General features: G+C 47.5%; 1 long non-coding RNA gene across 2 annotated transcripts in view; it reads left to right on the top strand.

Moving 5' to 3' along the window:
- The window catches only part of LOC123353760, a 29454-nt gene extending 9626 nt beyond the window's left edge, over positions 1-19828 (top strand). For both annotated transcript variants that reach the window (XR_006574571.1, XR_006574570.1), the window contains exons 2-3: positions 16553-16713; positions 18969-19828. This is a non-coding gene — a long non-coding RNA (uncharacterized LOC123353760). The remainder of the gene's footprint in view (positions 1-16552; positions 16714-18968) is intronic.
- The last annotated feature ends 2322 nt before the right edge of the window (positions 19829-22150 follow it).

Here is a 22150-nt window from a genome sequence, read left to right as displayed (position 1 = left end):
AACATGGTGTACCAGTGCTGCCTGGGCCACGCTGGAGCAATCATGATCAGGTGCGCTCTGTCCCTGCGGAGTTTTAGCAGGACCCTGTGAACCAGTGGGAACGGTGGAAAAGCGTACAGCAGATGGCTCGTCCACGGCATCAGAAAAGCGTCCGAGATCGAGCCCAGGGAGAGTCCTTTGAATGAGCAGAACATCTGGCACTTCCTGCTCTCGCAAGAAGCAAAGAGGTCTATGCGGGGAAAGCCCCACTTCTGGAAAACGGAATGGATAACGTCCAGCCGAATCGACCACTCGTGAGACAGGAAGGATCTGCTGAGGCGATCCGCCAGAGTGTTCCGGACCCCTGGGAGAAAGGACGCTACCAGGTCTATCGATTGAGCTATGCAGAAGTCCCAGAGCTGGATGGCTTCCTGGCAAAGAGGGGAGGACCGTGCTCCTCCCTGCTTGTTTATGTAATACATGGCTGTTGTGTTGTCTGTGAACACTGAGACACAACGGCCTTGTAGGTGCTGCTGAAATGCCTGGCACACAAGGCGGACTGCTCTCAGCTCTCTGACATTGATGTGCAAGGCCAGCTCTTGAGCTGACCAAAGGCCCCGAGTGCGAAATTGACCAAGGTGAGCACCACAGCCGAGAGACAAGGTGTCCGTCGTCAGGGACACCGAGGGGTGAGGCGGATGGAACGGCATCCCTGCACACACCAGGGAGGGCGTCGACCACCAGTCGAGGGAGCCTAGGATGCTCGGGGGGATCGTGACGATCATGTCTAGGCTGTCTCTGCCCGGGTTGTATACCGAGGTGAGCCAAGATTGGAGGGGACGGAGGCGTAGCCTGGCATGTTTGGTTACGAATGTGCAGGCAGCCGTGTGACCCAGGAGACCTAGGCAAGTGCAAGCCGAAGTTGCCGGGAAGTTCCGTAGACCTTGTATAATTGTTTCCATCGCCTGAAACCTAGGCTGAGGTAAGCAGGCTCTGATGAGATTGGAGTCCAGGATGGCCCCAATGAATTCTATTCTGTGTGTGGGAATCAGAGTGGATTTCTCTATATTGATCATCAGGCCTAGACGCAGGAATAGGTCCTTGACGATGCCCACATGACGGGTAACTTTGGCTCATTCGAGGGACCTCCGAGGTCCATCATCTAGATATGGAAAAACATGTATCCAACGGCGGTGGAGGGAGGCGGCGACTACAGCCATGCACTTTGAATACTCTTGGGGCAGTAGAGAGGCCAAACAGAAGGACCGTAAACTGGAAATGTTGACGGTTGGCCACAAACCGGAGGTACCTTCTGTGTGGAGGATAAATGGTGACGTGAAAATACGCGTCCTTCATATCGAGGGCGGCATACCAGTCTCCGGGATCCAAGGATGGGATGATGGTCCCCAGGGATACCATGTGGAACTTCAGCTTTATCATGAACTTGTTGAGTTCCCGCAGGTCTAGGATAGGTCTGAGACCTCCCTTCGCCTTGGGGATTAGGAAATAGCGGGAGTAGAACCCCTTGCCCCTTTCGTTCTTTGGTACCTCCTCTATAGCTCCGATGGCGAGGAGTGTCCGCACCTCTTGCAAGAGGAATGGCTCGTGAGAGGGGTCCCTGAAGAGGGACGAGGATGGAGGGTTGGGAGGTGGGGGGTGAAATAAACTGGAGGCGGTACCCAAGTTCCACCGTGCGTAGGACCCAACGATCTGAGGATAGATGGGACCACGCAGGGAGGAAAAAGGACAGGTGGTTGTAAAAGGGAGGGAACAGATCCTGTGTAATAACTGGTACGCCGTCCTCAGGCGTGCCTTCAAAAGTTTGGCTTTGGCCCCGCTGGTGGTTTAGAAGGACCCTGAATTTGGCCCCCTTGGGGCCCTGACTGACGCCTACGACCGCCTCGGCCACGCCTTCTGCCAAAGTCCTGTCTTTGTCTAGGTGGAGGGTAAGGGCGGTGGGGCTGGGGATGGAAAGGCCGGCGCTGAGTCACCGGCGTGTGCATGCCAAGAGAGCGCATAGTGACCCTGCTGTCCTTTAGGCTTTGTAGCCTAGGGTCAGTTTTTTTCAGAGAACAGGCCCTTTGCCATCGAAGGGCAAGTCCTGTATAGTATGCTGCAGCTCCGGGGGAAGGCCCGACACCTGGAGCCATGAAATGCGCCTCATGGCAACACCCGAGGCCAGAGTCCTGGCAGCAGAGTCAGCTGCATCCAATGAGGCCTGGAGGGAAGTTCTCGCCACTTTCTTCCCTTCTTCCAGGAGGGCAGGAAACTCTTGACGGGAGTCCTGAGGAACTCCGTAAATTTGCCCACCGCCGCCCAGGTGTTGTAATTGTAGCAGCTAAGCAGGGCTTGCTGGTTTGCTACGCGGAGTTGCAGGGCCCCTGCCGAGTACACTTTACGGCCCAGTAACTCCATTCGCCTAGCCTCCTTCGATTTAGGGGCTGGTGCGTGCTGGCCATGGCGTTCCGTCATTGATGGACTGGACGACAAGGGAGCAAGGGGGAGGATGTACATATAGGTACTCGTACCCCCTGGAGGGTACCATGTACTTGCGTTCAACTCCCCTGGCCACGGGCGGGATAGAGGCTGGAGACTGCCAGATGGTATCCGCATTGGCTTGGATCGTCCGAATGAACGGTAGGGCCACTCTAGTGGGGGCGTCAGCCGACAGAATGTCTACGACCGGATCCTCTATCTCTGAGACTTCCTCCACTTGGAGGTTTATATTGAGTGCCACCCGTTTCAGGAGGTCCTGATGGGCCCTCAAGTCGATTGGAGGAGGGCCCGAGGAGGACGTTCCTGCCACCGCCTCATCTGGGGAGGAGGAGGAAGAAAGGCCGGGGACAAGCGGGTCCTGCGTGGGCTCGTGCTCCTGGACGACCTCCTGTTCCAGTGGGATCTGGGAGTCCGGTGGCTGAACCGGGGCTTCCTCCGTACCAGTCGGAGGGGGATGGCTAACAGTCGCCTCTGGCACCCGGTGCTCTGACGGAACAGAGTGGGATGGGATCACAGGTACACCTTGGGCCTGGTGGTACGCCCAAGTTGCCAGAATGACCACTGATGGGGGACCAGGGTCCTGGGCCTGGGGCTCCTGGAAGGCTCTGTTGGGCACATCCGAATCACGGTCCTGCGCGTATGAACTGCCCGCGTCGGACGACACTGATGCATGTCTGGATGACCATGGAGGAGCTGAAAAGCCTTGGGCAGAGTCTCCCTCTCTAGCTGGCGTTGCTCGACGCGGCACCGGGGATCGGTACCGGGAGGCATACCGGTACTGGGAGCGAGATCGGGACCTGCGACTGGAGGCGGTGCCGGGAGGTCGAACGAGATCTCGAGGCTCGACGACAGGAGTGGCTACGAGAGTCATGGTGGCTGGAGCGGTGCCGAGTGTACCGGGCCGGCGAACGGGACGCTGACCGGTGCCGAAATGGAGAATGGTGCCGGGACTGCGAGCGGCGTCGGGACCTGGATCGGTGACGGGACCGAGAGCGTCTGCGGGACCGCGATCGTGAACGGTGCCGCTCTGCAGTGCCGACGGAGGGTGGTCTGATCAAGGCAGGCTTGCCGATCGACTGTATAACCCGCATCGGCGGTGCCGGGGGTTGAGGTAGTGCAGACTCAGTCATTGCAATCAACTCCCTCCCCGTGGAAAATGTCTTCGGCGTGGAGGGAATAGTGAGCTCGACCACGGCTCGCACTGGGGAGCATTCAAGCACTGGACTCGAAGGCTCTTGCGTGGCCGGAATCGACAGTGCCGATGTTGTCAGTGCCACGGCAAGTATCGGTGCCGGGCGGTCCGACTTAGTAGAGCGCTCGGGCTGCGGAGCAGGCGGCGCGGACGCAGCAGGAGTCTTGTGCCTCTTCGCCGTCAGGGAGAGGGATCGGTGCTGAGCGGACGTCGGTGCCGGCACCGGCGTGATCCGGTGCCGAAGGAGCGCTTCTTGAAGACTGTCCAGCACTCGGTGCCGAGAGCGGAGGAGTAAGAGCTGCCTCCATCAAGAGCTGCTTGAGACGAAAGTCCCGCTCCTTTTTGTTCTCGGCTTAAAGGCCTTACAAATGCGGCACTTATCTGTTAGGTGAGATTCCCCGAGGCACTTAAGACAGGAGTCAGGGGATCTTCTGTCGGCATCGGCTTGTGGCAGGCCGAGCACGGTTTGAAACCCAGTGAACTGGGCATAGGCCCCGGCACCGGGACGAGGATAATCCCCGAACCCCTCTGAACTATATACACTAACTATACTATAAACGAATAAAGTTAACTACAACTATATAAATCTGAACTATATATACAAGAATTAATGAGAGAACTACGAGTAGCTAGGAAAGTGGAGGTCAGCTAAGCCGCGCTCCACTGTTCCAGTGACCGATACGGGCGGTAAAAGGAACTGAAGGGCAGTTGGGTCAGCAGGGGTATATATTCGGCGCTATAGCGGCGCCACTCCAGGGGGCGACCCAGCCAACCCACCGAGTGTTGGTAGGGTAAAAATCTTCCGATGAACGTGCACGCGGCGCGCGCACACCTAATTGGAATCGATATGAGCAAGCACTCGAAGAACTGGAAGGCCCTTCATCCTTTCTGCAACTGCTATGAACAATTCAGATGACAATCTACACAATCTGGTTCTATCCAAGTAAAAAGCTAATACTTTTCTGACATCCAAGGTAGGGAGCTTTCTCCACCTTTATGAGAATAAGACCTTAGGAAAGAAAGTTGGTAAACTTATCACTTGATTGAGGTGGAATTTAGACATTGCTTTAGTCAGAAACTTTGGCTGAGGATGTTAGTAAACTTTGCTCTTTAGAAAAGACTGTGTAAGAAGGGTACCAATACTTGTATTTTTCCCCACTCTTCTCACAGCGGTAGTACAAAAATGCTACTTTCATGTATAGATGAAGTAAAGATCAGGTAGCCAGCGATTCAAAGAGCGGAGCCCTCAAATCAAATCCCAGGAAGAGAGAGGATTTGGCATTTGAGGATATAACCTGTCCAGACATTGGAATGAGCATGTCCAATGGGTGATGAGCCAGGGAGTACACTTACTTTAACCAGCCCTACAACTTTCTGAAATGAAGTTTGGCATGCCAGATGACATGTGTAGGAGGTCATGTGTCCCAGAAATCTGAGGCAGTTCCTTACAGCAGAGATTATGGTGTTTGCCAGAGTAATCTTATGGGCTTTAATAGGGCTTCATTTATGAGTAGAGCCACGTGAGAAGGGCGTGTTGACCCCAGTATATCCACTAGCCTATGGGAATTCTCTTGCACTACTTCAACCTAGATTTCCAGAGAGGAAGCAACCTCTTTAGGAACTCCTGAAGAGGTGGGGATGCCCCAGACCACCGCCTCATCAGGCGATAAGGAGTAGGAATGCAAAGGAGGTTGAACTGGAATCTCCTGTGACTCCCCAGGTGGAGGCTGTGCTTATGCAAGGCTGGCTCCTGCTTGGTAGTGAGGGTTGTGACACTGCACCCCATATTCTTGATAGTGATATTAGTATAATATAATTATATCATAATGATGATGTATTTTATGCAAGATAAGGCATGTGAGGTGTCATTGGAAAGGTTTTGGTTTGCTGAATATGATTATCCTATTTGTATGCATGTATCATTTTTGTATCTGAAGTTATGAATATTGGCTATGTATCTATTTCACATGTCGCTATTCCTGGGCAACGCCTACTACACAAAATGCTCTCAGTCTAGATGGCTGGCTGGGAAGGGCCCATTCAGGTTAATGAGCCATTAGGAAGAAACGATAGGCCTTAGGAGAAGCTTATCTCCCACATGGGGAGCCTTCCCGTGAATGCTCCAAACAGCCAGTGGGGAATGGCTGCTGTGACTCTACAGGGACATGTGATGAGGTGGACTCCATCTTGGGATGTCAGTATTTTTCCAATGACTAGTGTGGGAACCAAGCTTTGAAACAAAGGATTTCCACCATATGCAAAAGCTATATAAGGCAGGGGAGTGACATCATCTTGGTTCTTTCCTGACTTCCCCCCCCCCCCCCAAGAAGATTCCTGGAAACACCTGAGGAACAAAGACTGAACTGGGGGAAGTGCTGGACCCAGGCTAAAGGGATTTCTAGCCTGTGAATGGAACACCTGGGGATTCCAAGCTGTAAGCAAGTGCAGTTTGCCCCTTAAAAAGCTGCAGCCTGCTTGTATCATCACTTAGGGTGAGGATCTGCTAGTCATATCCAATCTATGTAGTATATTAAGCTCAGTTTGTGTTTTTTTGTTTATTTGCTAGGTAATCTGCTTTATCTAAAACCAGTGTGTGGGAATCAAAACTCGGGGGGGGGGGGGGGGGAGAAAGCTGTTGCATATTCCTTTCCACATTGAGGGAGGGGGTGAATTTGATGAGCTTACGCTGTACAGTTCCCTGTGCAGCGCAAGACGGTATAATTTTGGGTGTATACTCCAGAGAGGAGGTGTGCCTTAGGAACTGGGAGGTGCCCTAGCTGAAGCCTTCCCATGCAGGGACTGGTTAAAGAGCCTGCCTGCATGTAACCAGAGTTGGGTTTGTCCCTACCTGCATGTATGCTGGTGAAAGTGCAGACTAGAGAGGGCTTTGCAGCTTGTCACAGCAGTACAGTGTAAAAGGGAGCCTGCGCTGGTGGTTCAGGGAGGCCCAGAGGTATCCCAGTTCCCTGGGGGGAACCCGTCACAGGGGTAGTGTCCTGAGATTCTTATGTGAACTATCCTGTTGTCTGCTCAGGGATCTGCAGGACAGAGGAACTGGGGAGGATCTGGTATGTCTGGGGCAACACCACGGATTACAATATGGCCACTGTGAGGGGGTGGGGAGAGGAATGGAAGTGGGAGGAGCTGTTGCTACCTCCCTCCCCACCTGGAATAGCTAATTAGGTGCACAGATTATGCTGGACCAAAAGGAGCAAAGTTGTTTACTTCTCCATCTTCTCCCAAAAGAGAAGGAGCTGAGGAAGAACTGTGCTATGAGGCATATTCCTGCCCAGGCTTCCTTTCAGGGTAACTGCAGCTTGATGGCTCAGTGTAACCTTGAATAAAGCAGGGCCTCACTACTTATGCCAAACAAACACTATTTTTAATCACTAATCTTAAAACCCTTCAAAAAAAGGTTTGTATTTCTATATCTGTTAGTAACTCCAATCTGACCAGCTTCAGTGCACGTCCTTATACATACATCACTTTACCATAAACCAATAGTTTAACTTTTCGTGCTAAACTAATTATACAGTATTATTCTCAAGCGACAGCTGTTACATATGCCTTGCAAACATTGTTGCCTCTGATTAAATATGAATATGTCCTGTTGAGCTAATTTCATCAATTCCAAGGCCAGAAGGAACCATTGTGATCATCTAGTCTGACCTGGATAACACAGGCCAGAGATGTCAGGCTGACAGGCCTATAATTACCCAGTTCATCCCATTTACCCTTTCTAAAAATTGGCACAACATAAAGTTTCCTCCATTCTTCCGGAACTTCCCCAGTGCTCCAAGACTTATTGAAAATCAACTTCCCCAGTGAGCTCCTCAGCCAGCTCTTTTAAACCTCTTGGATGCAAGTTATCTGGACCCCTCTGATTTAAAAATGGCTGACTTTTGTAGTTTCTGTTTAACATCCTCCAGAGACACTAGTGGAATGGAAAGACTGAGATGACGACATCTGGGTTTTTTTTTCCTTAATCTAGAACAGAAATATTGAGTGAACATCTCTGCCTCTTCTGTATTATTTTATTGATAATTCTACTTTTCCATCTAATGATAGACCAATACCAATGTCAGGATTCTTTTGTTTGTAATATATTTTAAAACCTCCTTGTTGTTTTCCTTAACTCTGCTGGACATAGATTTCTGTGGCCCTTGCTTCCTTTATCCATTTCCCACAGTTCCTAGCTTCTGATTTATATTCATTAGTCACCTTCCTCTTTCTTCCATTTGTTATATTTTATTTTTTATAGCTGCCTTCATTTCCTCTTTAAATGAGGTTATTACTATTTTTAGTGCTACTCCCCTCTCCGGGGAGGAGTACAGAAGTCGATTTTAAGAGCCCTTTCGGTCAACCGAACGGGGCTTGTTGTGTGGATGCATTAATTTTTAAATCGACCTAATGCCGTAGTGTAGACCAGGCCTAAGTAAATTCTTATCCTTGTACTAACACACCTTTTGATGTAAGGTTACTTATTGCAGGGTATGCATAATAGCAAATAAACAACAGCATATAGTCCATCTTAACAATACAGTTACATTTTACAAGTGAATTTGTTTGAACACACCATGATCTTTTAACATTCCTTTAATTTCTATGAGCATGGAAGTGAATTAACCTGCTGGCAACCTGTGAGATAGCATCACAGCACATTATAAATATGGTGAAGTTATGATTGCTTGTACCTAAGGTACCATTAATTTTTAGTTCTGTGATCATTTCCTCTTTTATCTGTTATGATACAATATTCTTTATTAGACCTTGTCCTTTGACATTTATTAGCTGTATCTTTTATCATAAAATAATTAGATCCTGAAATCAGAATAAGAAAAATTATACATTTAAAAAAAAAAACACAAGTAATGGATCAGAACGAAGGATACTGTTGTACTGGGCTGAAATCTGCCTTATTTAGAGTTAAATAGAAACTTGTTATTCTTATTATGTGCACAGTCTATGATTTATGATTTTCTCATTTTCTTTAGTTTTACAGTGTTGCCAACTCTCACAATATCATCATGAGTTTTGTTCTATTTGGTGTTTTTCTTCAAACCCTACCTCCTGGAATCAGTTGATTTAATGAGAATCTCTGCTTTTATTTTTAAAGTAATTTTCTAAGCTATTGTGGCTGCAGAGAGTAGCCTGAAAACGTGACCCACGTGCACCCTAAAGGCTCAAAACTCTATTATTTTTTGAAAGAGCTCATTATTCTGAAGCCAGTCTCAGGATTTTGGTGGGGGTCTGACTCATGATTTTTTTTTTAAACTCTAGGGGTTACTAGTGGTGATGGAACAGGTGACTCCATTGTTTTCACTTTAGCAACCCTAACTGTTGTGCTTATATACACACAGTTTATTGTGTGGGACCATAATGCATAGATGTGGAGCAGATCTTCATAGGATAATGATCAAATATGTGCCATTGACATTACAGAGCTACCCAGTCCAGAGCTGGCTCAGAGATAGTAAATGCCACTCAAGGGAATAGTCCTAGCTCCGATGCGCCTTTTGTCCTGAATGTCTGCTCCAGCAGTCATGGCGAAACAACCTTTCCTCAAAAGGGGAGGGATAGCTCAGTGGGTTGAGCATTGGCCTGCGAAACCCAGGGTTGAGAGTTCAATCCTTGAGGGGGCCATTTAGGGATATGGTGCAAAAATCTGTCAGGGGATGGGTCCTGCTTTGAGCAGGGGGTTGGACTAGATGACCTCCTGAGGTCCCTTCCAACCCTGATATTCTATGAAAGCTGTTATATAACAGTGTATAAAAAGGGACCTGTTATGACCTGCAAGTGCATGGGCAAAAAAACTACAGCCATATGCCTAGGTCAACTGACACTAATAATAACTGGGCCAGTAGGCCCTCACCTTCCTGATGTGACCAGTTACCACCCCAAGGACCTGCCACTGGATTTTACCAGCTGTCCAAGGACTTGTGCCTAAACCACATACTGCAGCCCCAAAGGCCTCAGAGAGCAGGGCTGATTGGAACCCAGGAATATAAAGGGTGAAATTCTTCCCCTATGCAGAGGGGCTAGCACCAGATCTAGGTACCACTTAACTCCTGCTTGAGCCCAGTGGTGAAGTGCCTAGGCCTAGAGGGAGAGAACTGAGGCCTCAGCCTTGTGCTGCCTGTTCTGCACAGAGGTGGGTTTCACTGTATGGGTTTGATCCTAGAAACACTTCTGTAAGAGAGTAATTGTGGGATTAGTTCCAGATAACTCAATTGGATTACTCACATGAGCAAAGCTACTCCTTGTTTTAAGTATTTTCAGAATTGGGGCCCTAAAGACTAATTTAATAAGGAAATTAGCACAAAGTGTTGCCAACTCTTTGTGTTTTATCACAAGTCTTGTGAGAGTTGATGTTTTTACTTAAAGCCCCATGTGATGGGGGTAATCTGCCCCCTCAGGAATTTCCCTGAACTCCCCCATCTCCCCACCAGTGGTCAACCACCATTGACAGGTCGGTGATGAAGTGGGGCTGGCAGTTTCCCTGCCTGGCTCCGTGTGGCTTCCTGAAGTGTCCGGTATGTTCCTGCGGGCCCCAGGTGCACAGGCGGACAGGGAGGCTCTGCATGCTACCCCCACCCTAAGCAACAGCTCCATAGCTCCCATTGGCCGGGAACTGTGTCCACTGGGAGCTGCGGGGGTGATGCCTATGGGTGGGGGCAGCATGCAGAGCTGCCTGGCCACATCTCCACCTGGGAGCCACAGGGACATACCAGCTGTTTGCACCCCCACACCTCAACCCCAGGCCCTAGCCCTGAGCCCCCTCCTGCACTCAAACTCCCTCCCAGAGCCTGCACTCCCACCTGCACCCTAATGCCCTGCCTCAGCCTGGAGCCCCCTCCCTCACTCCAAACCCCTCAGCCCCAGCTCTGCACCCCCTCCTGGTCCCCAACCCCTGCCCAGTGAAAATGAGCGAGTGAGCAAGGGTGGGGGAGAGGGAGGGAGGGAGGGAGGGAGGATGGAGTGAGCAGGGGGCAGGGCCTCAGAGAAGGGATGGGGAAGAGGGTGTTCAATTTTCTGCAATCAGAAAGTTGGTAACCTGAATTGTGGGGCACTGACAGCTTGGAGCCCCACCACACAGGGTTGACAGCCAGCGCTGCACTGCCTGGGGCTCCCAAGGAGGAGGGACTCTGGCTGTCTGCCCTGGGTTGCAGGGCTCCATCTGTTGGTTGCCAGGGTTGACAGCTGGAACAGTCATCACAATGCCGACTCTGCATCGACCCAACTACTTTGACTTAAGCACTAGGCCTCGCGTGGAGGTTGAGTTGTTAGGTCAGTGTAGTGGGTGACCTACATTGGCAGGAGAAACATTATAGTGTAGATGCTTACAGAGTTAGGTCGCCATAAAGCATCTTACATTGACCTTACGCTGTAGTGTAGACTAGGCCTAAGTCTTGCACAATCTTTCTGCAGAACATATCAAAGCTTCGGCCTTTCCTATCCATCCCCATCCCTAAAACCCATGCAAGCACCTAGCATCTTGCATCTTAATTACTGCAACACCCCTCTCTCTGGCCTTGACAAATGCAGGCTTTCCCTGCTCATATTCCATTCTCAATGCCATAAAGATGATTTTCCCAGCCTGTCACTTTGACCATGTCACCCCCATCTCTGCAGCCCTCCATCGGCTCCCCTTTCTCTATTACATCAAACATAAGCTGTTTGTCTACTCTTCACATTACAGGTCCTGTGCAGTCAAGCCCCGCCCTTGCTAACATCTCTCATTTGCTAGCAAGGTGTCAGTGCTCATGCCTCTGATCAGCTCATAATGCAGCCTCCATCACCCACTTATTACATTGTCAAACAAGTGCCTTCATGCTTTCTCCCCTGCTGCCCCTCACTCCTGAGAGGTGCTCCCCATAAACATCCCCAAGGCCACCTCAGTGTCCTCCTTCAAATCCCTCCTTAAACCTCTCCTTTGCGGTGATGACTACAAAAAGCTTGACAACGGTTACGCTGCTGGTGTGTTGAGACCACTGCTGGTCATGCCAACCTTTATTTGTATCCAGCTGTCTGTCTCCATCTATTGTCTCTTGTCTTGTACATAGATTGCAAACTCTGGAGGCAGGGAATGTCTTTTTCTGTGTTTGTACAACACTTAGCACAGTGCGGTCCTGGGGCTCTGGGCACTATGGTAACACCAACAATAGCTGAATTGAGATAAATCAGTTGTAAAATATTTTAAATGTCTGCCCAGTGGATTTTACCACAATAAGTACATCCTCATCAAAACTCATCTGAGTCAAACTGCTTCAAAAATTGTGTGTGTAGATGAATGCTAATCCCTGCATGCCCCCTCTGAGGGGGTTAGCACTATCCCCAGAAACGTGAATCTAACCCCTACTACTTCCTGATCAGGGAATGGGGCTTTAGGCCCTTCTTCTCCTTGGTTGAGGAAAGGGAGCCACGGTCAGTCTTGTGATCCACAGCTTGAAATCGGTCCCCAATGCTCTCCCAGCAGGCTTGCTAGAGCCATGTGTGGCCTGGAGTGCTTACATACAATACTAAGCAGTTGCATGCTCCTTGCAATGCCCATGCCATAGTAGTGCAGGCGGGAGGAATGGAGTCTACCAGGCTCTGCTCAGACCCAAATAAAACATGGCATGTGAAATGCAAATACTGTGTTTCTGCTAAGTTACATTCCTGCATGTTACCATGCCCTGGGCAGGTGGGTACTTAAGTGTGCCCTCTGCAAAATTGGACACAGTACGCCAGCTGAGGCCTAACCAGAGCCGAGTAGAGCAGTACTATCACCTCCCGTGAATTGCATGCTATATCTCTGTTAATGCAACGAAAAACTGCATTTGCTTTTGTTGCAACAGCAGTGCATTGCTCACTCATGTTGAGGTTTTGAGCCACCACAACTCCCAGATCCTTCTCAGCAGTGCGGCTGCCAAACCAGTTTTCCTCATTCTGTATTTGTGTGTTTGGTTTTTCTTCCTTAAGTGTAGCACTTTACATTTGTTTTTGATGAATTTCATTTTGGTGTCTATAGCCCCATTCTTCAATTTATCAAGATCCCTCTGAATTTTAGCTTTCTCCTCCAAAGTATTGGCATGCCCTACCCTCAGCTTTGTGTCATCTGCAAACTTGATCAGTATGCTCTCTATTCCTCCACCCAGATGATTAATAAAGATGTTGACCACCACCAGATCACTGTGGAACCCCGACTTGAGACCTCGGACATTCTGTACCTCATGGGAACACCCTACACCTCCATGTTCATCCTTATAATATGATTGTGTGGTATCTAATGCAAAGTTTGTCATGTCAGATGTCTTTGGAAGGCTCATGATGTACTGAGCATTGTTGTTATAGTAATGTTTGTTATAGGTTGTAATTTAATGTATAGTTATGAGGCTGAAAATGTATCCTCATGGCTTAAAGCAAGCCCAGGCAAAAACTCTCCAGAGCAGTATGGGACAAACCCAGCCCAGCCTCACAGGAACAAAGGACACTGGCCTAGGCAACAACAAAGGATCTGTTGGACTCTTGAGTGAGTCACCCCCCTTCCTTTGGTCTGTTTGGGACTGCGATGAGGTAATGCTCACCTGACTCTGAAGGGGTGGGGGGCAAAGCCAAGAGGGAAGAAAGGACATGATAAAAGGGAGAGACACATTTGCCTGTTCTTCCTCTCTTCAACCTACATCTACAGACACCACACCAAGGGTACGTCCATACTACCCGCCCGGGTCGGCGGGTAGCGATCGACTTTTCGGAGTTCGATATATCGCGTCTCATCTAGACATGATATATCGAACTCCAAACGCGCTCCCGTCGACTCCGGAACTCCACCACCGCGAACGGGGGTGGCGGAGTCAATGGGGGAGCCGCGGACTTCGATCTCGCGCCGTGAGGACGGGTAAGTACTTCGAACTAAGGTACTTCGAGTTCAGCTACGCTATTCGCGTAGCTGAACTTGCATACCTTAGTTCGAACCCCCCCCCAGTGTAGACCAGGCCCAAGCGACTGAAGTGCTGAACAAAGGGGAGAGCCTGGTTGAAGGGCAACCAGCCAGCCTGTGGTGATAAGCATTTAAGTTTGTAAGGACACAAAGTGTTAAGAGCAGCTTAGAATGTGCTTTGCTTTTATTTCATTTGACCAAATCGGACTTGTTATTCTTTGACTTATAATCACTTAAAATCTATAGTTAATAAATAAAGCAGGGTGTTTGCTTTGAAGCATGTCAGACTCCACTTGGGATAACATATCAATTTCTTTGTTAAATTGACAAACTTATATAAGCATAGGCATAACTGGACACTGCAAGTCGGTGGTTCCTAGGGTTGCATCTGGGACCAGAGATATTGGCTAGTGTTATTCCATTGGAAGTACCTGGGAGCAGTTTACATACCAGAGGCTGTGCGTGAACAGCCCAGGAGTGGGGTGCTTCCAACCCTGATATTCTATGATATCTTCCCCTTTATTGTCTACGGTAACTTCACTAGTCATTCAGTAACGTTATATTTTGTGAGCAGACTGAAGCAAAGTAGGCATTGAACAGTTCTGCCTTCCTTTTGTCTTCAGTTACCAGATCACCTTCTCCATGAAGCAGCAGACTCACAGCATCCTTGATCTTTCATTTTTGTCTGTTATATTTGAAGAACCCCTTCATGTTATTTCTAACATTTCTTACCAGCTGTAACTCATTCTTTGCCTTGGCTTTCCTGATTTTGACCTTACATGCTTGCACTATTCCAGGGGTAGGCAAACTTTTGGGCCCAAGGGCCCTATCTGGGTGTAGAAATTGTATGACAGGCCATGAATGCTCACAAAATTGGGGTTGGGGTGTGGGGGGGGGGGGGTGAAGGCTGCAGGGTGGGGCCAGAAATGAGTTCAGGGTGCAGGAGGGGGCTCCAGGATGGGGCAGGGGTGGTTGGGGTGTGAGTGTTATGTGAGGGCTCCGGCTGAGGGTGTAGGCTGGGGGGGTGAGGCTTGGGATGAGGAGTTTGGGATGTAGGCAGGTGCTCTGGGCTGGGTCCCAGGGGTTTGGAGGGGGATCAGGGCTAGGGCAGGGGGTTGAGGCACCAGGGAGGTGAGGGCTCTGGCTGAGGAGAAGGGGTTTGGGGTGTAGGAGAGGGCTCTGGGCTGGGATCTAGGAGTTTGGAGGGAAGGAAGAGGATCAGGACTGGGCCAGGGGGTTGGGGCATGGGGGGAGGCTCAGGGGTGCAGGTTCCAGGCAGTGCTTACCTTGAACAACTCCCAGAAGCAGCAGCATGTCCCACCTCTAGCTCCCACGCAGGTGTAATTGCTATGTGTAAATTAATTAGGGTAGTGGGATATAATTAGTTAGACAAATATGTTACAATATATTAGGATTGGTTAGTTAAATGTCAGTAAAATCATTGGTTAAAGTATAGCTGAGAATATTACTATATAAACTGGGGGCAAACAGGAAGTGGGAGGAAGGGAAATTGGAATCACATTTGCTAAGGGGGGCGGGGACAGGGAACAGGCAAGGCTCTGCAACGTCAGAGCTGGGAAGAGGGACACGGAGCAAATACTCTACAGCATCAGAGCTGGGAAGGGAACACTGGGGAACAGACTCTATCATTGTATAGAGAGAAGCCCGACTGGTGAGAAGGGCTTTGGAATATGCTTGCTTGGAAACCAACCCCAATAAACATCACATTGTCTGCACTTCAGTCTTCTGGTCTTTTGCTGCTTGCTGTCTGCATGACAAGAACCAGGGAAGTGGGAGGGTTGAGGGAAGGTCCTCTAACAATGCCCCTCCTTCCATTTCCTATATGTATCCCTTTTGGTTTTTAGATAGATAAAAAGTTCCTTGTGCAGCCACATTGACCTCCAGTGGCTCTTATCTTTTCTCTGCGGCGAATAACTTGATGTTGAGTCTCTAGTATTATATCTTTTAAGAACAGCCAGTCCCCTTCAACTCCTTTTCTTCCTAATTAGTCTTTCCCTGGGACCTTGTCTACTGTTTCTCTGAGTCAGTTGAAATCTGCCTTTCTGAAGTCTAATATCCTTGTTTTGCTGTCCTCCTTTCCATAGGATCTTGAATTCTATCATGGTCAGTTGGTTTCCACCACAACCTCTAGGTCTGTTTCAGAGTCACTGCTTTCCAGTATACAGTTCCCCATCCCATAAAAATGACCTAGTTTTTGTTCCTAGATGTATGACAATGCATGTAGATATATTTAAATGTATACTGTTTGTACACAAGCTTACCCACTCTGTATTAATGACATTTTTATTCACCTAATTCACCAGTTTGGCACATGCAAACTTTACCAGCAATGACTTTATGCTTTCTTTCAGTTCACTGATGATTGATCAGGAGAGTCACTATGATGAAGATTATTAACAGTTACATTTTGAGATTCATTCTGACAGTAAAAGTAGTCATCTTCATTTCCTCTCTTGAACTTGTGTATGATGTACAATAGCTTCTCTGCTCTACTCCAGGGATGGCTGCATTGGTCCCTGTGTGTATACCAGCTTGTTAGTTTTGTAAAAGCTCTGGGGGAAGAAAGCAGCTGCAGAAAGTGTCGGACCGTTACACATACCTGAAGTATCTGATTCTGTAATGATCGGCAATGATTGGTCAGAGTTGAAGCCTTTGAAACCTTCACGTACACAAACTGCAATAGATGGGTGCTTGAAAGCAATTAAAATAATGTAGGGAAAGGAATGCAGCCTGCCTGGCCCTTTGGAAAAGAGGGAGCTGTGGGAATTTTAAGGAATAAAGGTAGGAGGAGTAGAAAATGAGACTGACTGTACCACTGAGCTAACTCCCCTCCGCAGAGTTGAATGCATTCCACATGTCTGGAGAAAGCATTCCTATGAGGGCAGAGAACTGCTATTATGAATACAACTACAAAGTAATCAGGAACTAACATTTGCTCTGTACAGGCAACAGGCTGAGAGTTTTGGACTTCTATGCACCAGTACAAATGCTTTGGCAGTTTATGGATTTAGTCAAGCCATTCACATAACATAGAGAGAGAGAGAGAGAGAGTCATCCTGTGAGCCAAAGCAACCCTACTTCTGCCTAGGTAAAGTCTGCTCTTTAGGTAAGTCAGATGACCTTTTGTCAGGTCAATAAATCAAGTAATTCAACCAGGAGCACCAGGGAACCTGTTCCTCAGCATTGATGGTGTCCAGGCAGCCAGAGAAGCATTCCTCAGTTCCATCAAGAACTCGCAATGCAGGATTAGATTAATTTAAACTAAATAAGTTTTAAACAGACTGCTTGCTAAGTATAGCCCTAGTTCAAACAGAAATTAATTCAAGGAAGTGCTACAGCCTGTGTTATGCAGGTCGGATTAGATGATCACAATGGTCCCTTCTGGCTTTATAACATGAAGTACCCCAGGAGCAGGTAGAAGGGTCTCATTTTAAGAACAAGTATCAGAGAGGTAGCCGTGTTAATCTGGATCTGTAAAAGCAGCAAAGAGTCCTGTGGCACCTTATAGACTAACAGATGTTTTGGAGCATGAGCTTTCGTGGTGAATACCCACTTCGTCGGATGCATTTTAAGAACAGTTTACAGATTAATTTGCTAATGGGGATCTAAATAGGGGTGTTTCCTTGAATTGATGCCCCAAGTAAAAGCATGGTGGGCATGTATGACTAGTGCAGAATTTAGGAACAACTGAGGACTGAGCACCAAGCCCTAATAGTTGTCACCTAAATGAAGAGAAGACTCTCATTCTGCACAACTAATATTAACTACGAAGGGGAAGAGACATAGACCAGAATCTAGAAAGAACAGGTTAAAGAATATTTACAGAAGTTAGACGTATTCAAGCTGGCAGGGCCTGATGAAATTCATCCTAGGGTACTTAAGAAATTAGATGAAGGAGTCACTGAACCATTAGCAATTATTTTCTAGAACTGATGGAGCACAGATGAGGGTCCAGAGGACTAAAGAACAAATGTAGCACCTGTCTTTTAAAAGGGGGAAGACAGACTTGAGAAATTATAGATCAGCCAGCCTAACTTCTACACCTGAAAAAATACTAGAGCAAATTATTACAGAATCAATTTATAAGCACCTGGATAAAATAAGAACCATTACCAACCAATTTGATTTCCTTCTTTGACAGGGTAACTTGCCTACTGGATAGAAGGGAAACAACAGACATGATATATCTTGACTTTAGTAAGGCTTTTGACATGGTCCCACATTACCTTATTTAGCTTGACAAAGAAAAGGTTAAAGAGAGACTTGATTACAGGCTGCAATTACCTACATGGGATACAATTATCTAATAATGGGCTCTTTGATCTAGCAGAGAAAGGTATCACATTCTCATAAGAAAACTAGGCAAATATGGTCTAGATTAAATTATGGTAACATGGGAGCAGAACTGGCTGAAAAACCATACTCAATGAGTCAACTCTACACTGTCAAACTGGGAAGGTGTATCTAGTAGGTCCCACATGGGTCTATTCTGAATCTGGTACTATCCAAGTTTTTTTATTGAAGACTTGGATGATGGAGTGGAGAATACAGTTATGAAATTTGCGGAACTCATGCTGGGAAGGATTGCAAGCACTTTGGAGGCCGGGATTAGAATTGAAAATGATCTTGATAAATTGGAGAACTGGTCTGAAATCAGTAAAATTAAATGCAATAAAGACAAATGTAAAGTACTACACTTCGGAAGGAAAAAATCAAATGCACAAATACAAAATGGGGAATAAGTGTCTAGGCAACAGTATTGCAGAAAAGGATCACAGGGTTATGGGCACCACACTTTAAGAAAGATGTGGACAAACTGGAGAGAATCAAGGAGAGCAACCAAAAAAGTGATAGGTCAAGTTTTCTAAACCATTTATGAGGAAGGGTTAAAAAACTGGGCATGTTTAGTCTTGAGACGAGACAATGCACGGGGAAGGGGGGATGACACGACACACCAGATAACCTTCAACTATGTTAAGGGCTGGTAGAAAGAGGACGATGATCAATTGTTGTCCATGTCCAATTAGGTTATGTCAAGAAGTAATCGGCTTAGTTTGCAACAAGGGAGATTTAGGTTAGATATTAGGAAGAACTTCCAGCTGTTAGCATAGTTAAGTATTGGAACTGGTTACCTTTGGACACTGGGGGAATCCCATCTTTGTTTTTTAAAAAACATGTTAGACAAAACATCTGTCTGGGATGGATAAGGGATACTTAATCTGTTTTAGGTTGGGGGTGGGGGAAATGGACTAGATAAGTTTTTGAGGTGCCTTCCTACCCTACATTTCTATGATTTTATGCCACGTTTAAAAGACAAGTGTACTTCAGTTACATGCAGTAGCAAATAATGTATTCTTACAGGGGGCAAGGATATGGAGAGAAGTGGACATGAAAAAGATGCTACTGCATTAGATATGCACATATTTTCCACTGTGACTAACTTTGCTCCATGTGATCTTGTGCAGTCATCAGTGTTAACGAAGGTGGCCAAGTGAGAGATCTAGACACTGCAGTGTGAAAAGCCAGAGCTCCTGAAACCAAGCAACTACTAACCTGTTCTACAAATATACATGTTCAACGAAACAGCACCCTCAGCCCAACTAAACAGACCCCTCCTTTTAGAGATAACAGCAAGAAAGAACATCTGAAGATAAATAAAATATTGCCCTGCAGTATTCAAAGCCTAGTGACTCTTGTTTAATGTGGAAGAAAAAACAGAGCTGAAAAAGCATTCACCTACTCATATCTTCAGGTTGGCCGGTTGTGACAATCAGGATCCAGACGCCCCAAAAGAAGAACAGAGGCTCTAAATCCGAAGAAATAAGTAATTGAAGCAACTGGTTGTATACAATATTATTGTGTATAAAAATACATCACATAAGGTCTTTTATGAATGCTTGTCATGTTCTGAACTTGGTCATTATGAGCTATGTACAAGAAATTACTCACCTTGTGCAATAACAATGGTTCTTCGAGATGTGTTCCCCTATGGGTGCTCCACTAGAGCTGTGTGTGAAGACTTGTGCTGCTGATTGGAGAATTTCAATAGCAGTCTGTCCCGCTGGCACATGCATGACTCCCACCTGCCATGAGGCAAGCCGGTATGTAAAGTGATTTCCTCCTCAGTTCCTTCTCTATCGCAGAGTCATAGAATCATAGAATCTCAGGGTTGGAAGGGACCTCAGGAGGTCATCTAGTCCAACCCCCTGCTCAAAGCAGGACCAAACCCAACTAAATCATCCCAGCCAGGGCTTTGTCAAGCCTGACCTTAAAAACCTCTAAGGAAGGAGATTCCACTACCTCCCTAGGTAACCCATTCCAGTTCTTCACCACCCTACTAGTGAAAAAGTTTTTCCTAATGTCCAACCTAAACCTCCCCCTCTGCAACTTGAGACCATTACTCCTTGTTCTGTCATCTTCTACCACTGAGAACAGTCTAGCTCCATCCTCTTTGGAACCCCCTTTCAGGTAGTTGAAAGCAGCTATCAAATCCCCCCTCATTCTTCTCTTCTGCAGACTAAACAATCCCAGTTCCCTCAGCCTCTCCTCATAAGTCATGTGCTCCAGCCCCCTAATCATTTTTGTTGCCCTCCGCTGGACTCTCTCCAATTTGTCCACATCCTTCTTGTAGTGTGGGGCCCAAAACTGGACACAGTACTCCAAATGAGGCCTCACCAGTGCTGAGTAGAGGGGAATGATCACATCCCTCGATCTGCTGGAAATGCCCCTACTTATACAACCCAAAATGCCATTAGCATTCTTGGCAACAAGGGCACACTGTTGACTCATATTCAGCTTTTCGTCCACCGTAACCCCTAGGTCCTTTTCTGCAGAACTGCTGCCCAGCCATTTGGTCCCTAGTCTGTAGCAGTGCATGGGATTCTTCCGTCCTAAGTGCAGGACTCTGCACTTGTCCTTGTTGAACCTCATCATATTTCTTTTGGCCCAATCCTCTAATTTGTCTAGGTCCCTCTGTATCCTATCCCTACCCTCCAGCGTATCAACCACTCCTCCCAGTTTAGTGTCATCTGCAAACTTGCTAAGGGTGCAGTCCACACCATCCTCCAGATCGTTAATGAAGATATTTAATAAAACCGGCCCCAGCACCGACCCTTGGGGCACTCCACTTGATACCGGCTGCCAACTAGACATGGAACCATTGATCACTACCCGTTGAGCCCGACCATCTAGCCAGTTTTCTATCCACCTTACCGTCCATTCATCCAGCCCATACTTCTTTAACTTGCTGGCAAGAATACTGTGGGAGACTTTATCAAAAGCTTTGCTAAAGTCCAGAAATAGCACATCCACTGCTTTCCCCTCATCCACAGAGCTGGTTATCTCATCATAGAAGGCAATTAGGTTAGTCAGGCATGACTTGCCCTTGGTGAATGCATGCTGACTGTTCCTGATCACTTTCCTCTCCTTTAAGTGGTTCAGGATTGATTCCTTGAGGACCTGTTCCATGATTTTTCCAGGGACCAATGAAACTCTGAAGTAGAGGTGAGAAGTCTTTCAGACTTGACTCTGAAGTCCCAGCCTCCAGCAGTGGGTACTGCTCAGTAGTCACCTACAGTGGAGCACCCATAGGGGGACACATCTCAAAGAACCATCATTACTGCACAAGGTAACTTCTTTGAGTAGTGTCCCTATGGGTGCGCCACTGTAGGTGACTACTGAGCAGTACCCACTGCTGGAGGCTGGGACTTCAGAGTCAAGTCTGAAAGAGGTGACAGTACTGTGGCACCAAATTGAGCGTTTGTAGTCGAATCCCCCAGGATAGCATAATATTCTGCAAAGATGCCCAGCTAGCGCTCTGCAAATCTCTGATATAGGGAAACTCTTGGGGAAGATGAGGAGACTGACCTTGTGGAATGCATGCATATTGAAGACAGGGGTGCTATCCCATGCAATTGGTAGCAGAGTTTAATACAGCCAGCAACTTACGGGGAAAGCCACTGAGCTGAGATAGCTGCACCTTTCGATCTATCCACAATGGAGAGGAAGCGTCTCAGAGATTTTCTATAGGTCTTTGTTCTGTCCAAATAGAAGGCCAAGGCTATTCTCACATTGAGTGTATGAAGGATGGCTTCCCTGTTGTCCTCAAGTGGTTTGGGATAAAATGTTGGAAGCTGAATAAGTTGATTAATGTTAAATGCAGAAGTCACTTTAGGGGTGAAGTTTGGATGTGGTTGAGTGTCACCTTGTCAAGGAAGAACACAGTAAAAGGGAGATGCACCATCAAAACTGCTCTCTCCCCTATCCTTCTGGCCAAAGTGATGGAGATGAGGAACAGAGTCTTCATGGAATTGTTAGTGAACAAGAGGCCATGGGTTCAGATGGTGGTCTCGTCAGTCCTTTTATCACTAGATTGAGGTCCCATTGGAGAGTGGGGGGCCTGGGTGTGGGAAGAGGTTTGCTATGCCTTTAAGAAACCTCTTCATAATTGGGTGGTTGACTATTGAGTAGCCTTCTACCTGCTGGTGGGAGGTTGCAACTGCTGCTAAATGACCCTTCAGCGAGCTAATAGAGTGACCCGATTT

The sequence above is a fragment of the Mauremys mutica genome, chromosome 20, assembly GCF_020497125.1.
Source record: "Mauremys mutica isolate MM-2020 ecotype Southern chromosome 20, ASM2049712v1, whole genome shotgun sequence".
In the NCBI taxonomy this organism is placed as follows: Eukaryota; Metazoa; Chordata; order Testudines; family Geoemydidae; genus Mauremys; species Mauremys mutica.
This window is presented reverse-complemented; position numbering and strand designations above follow the sequence as displayed.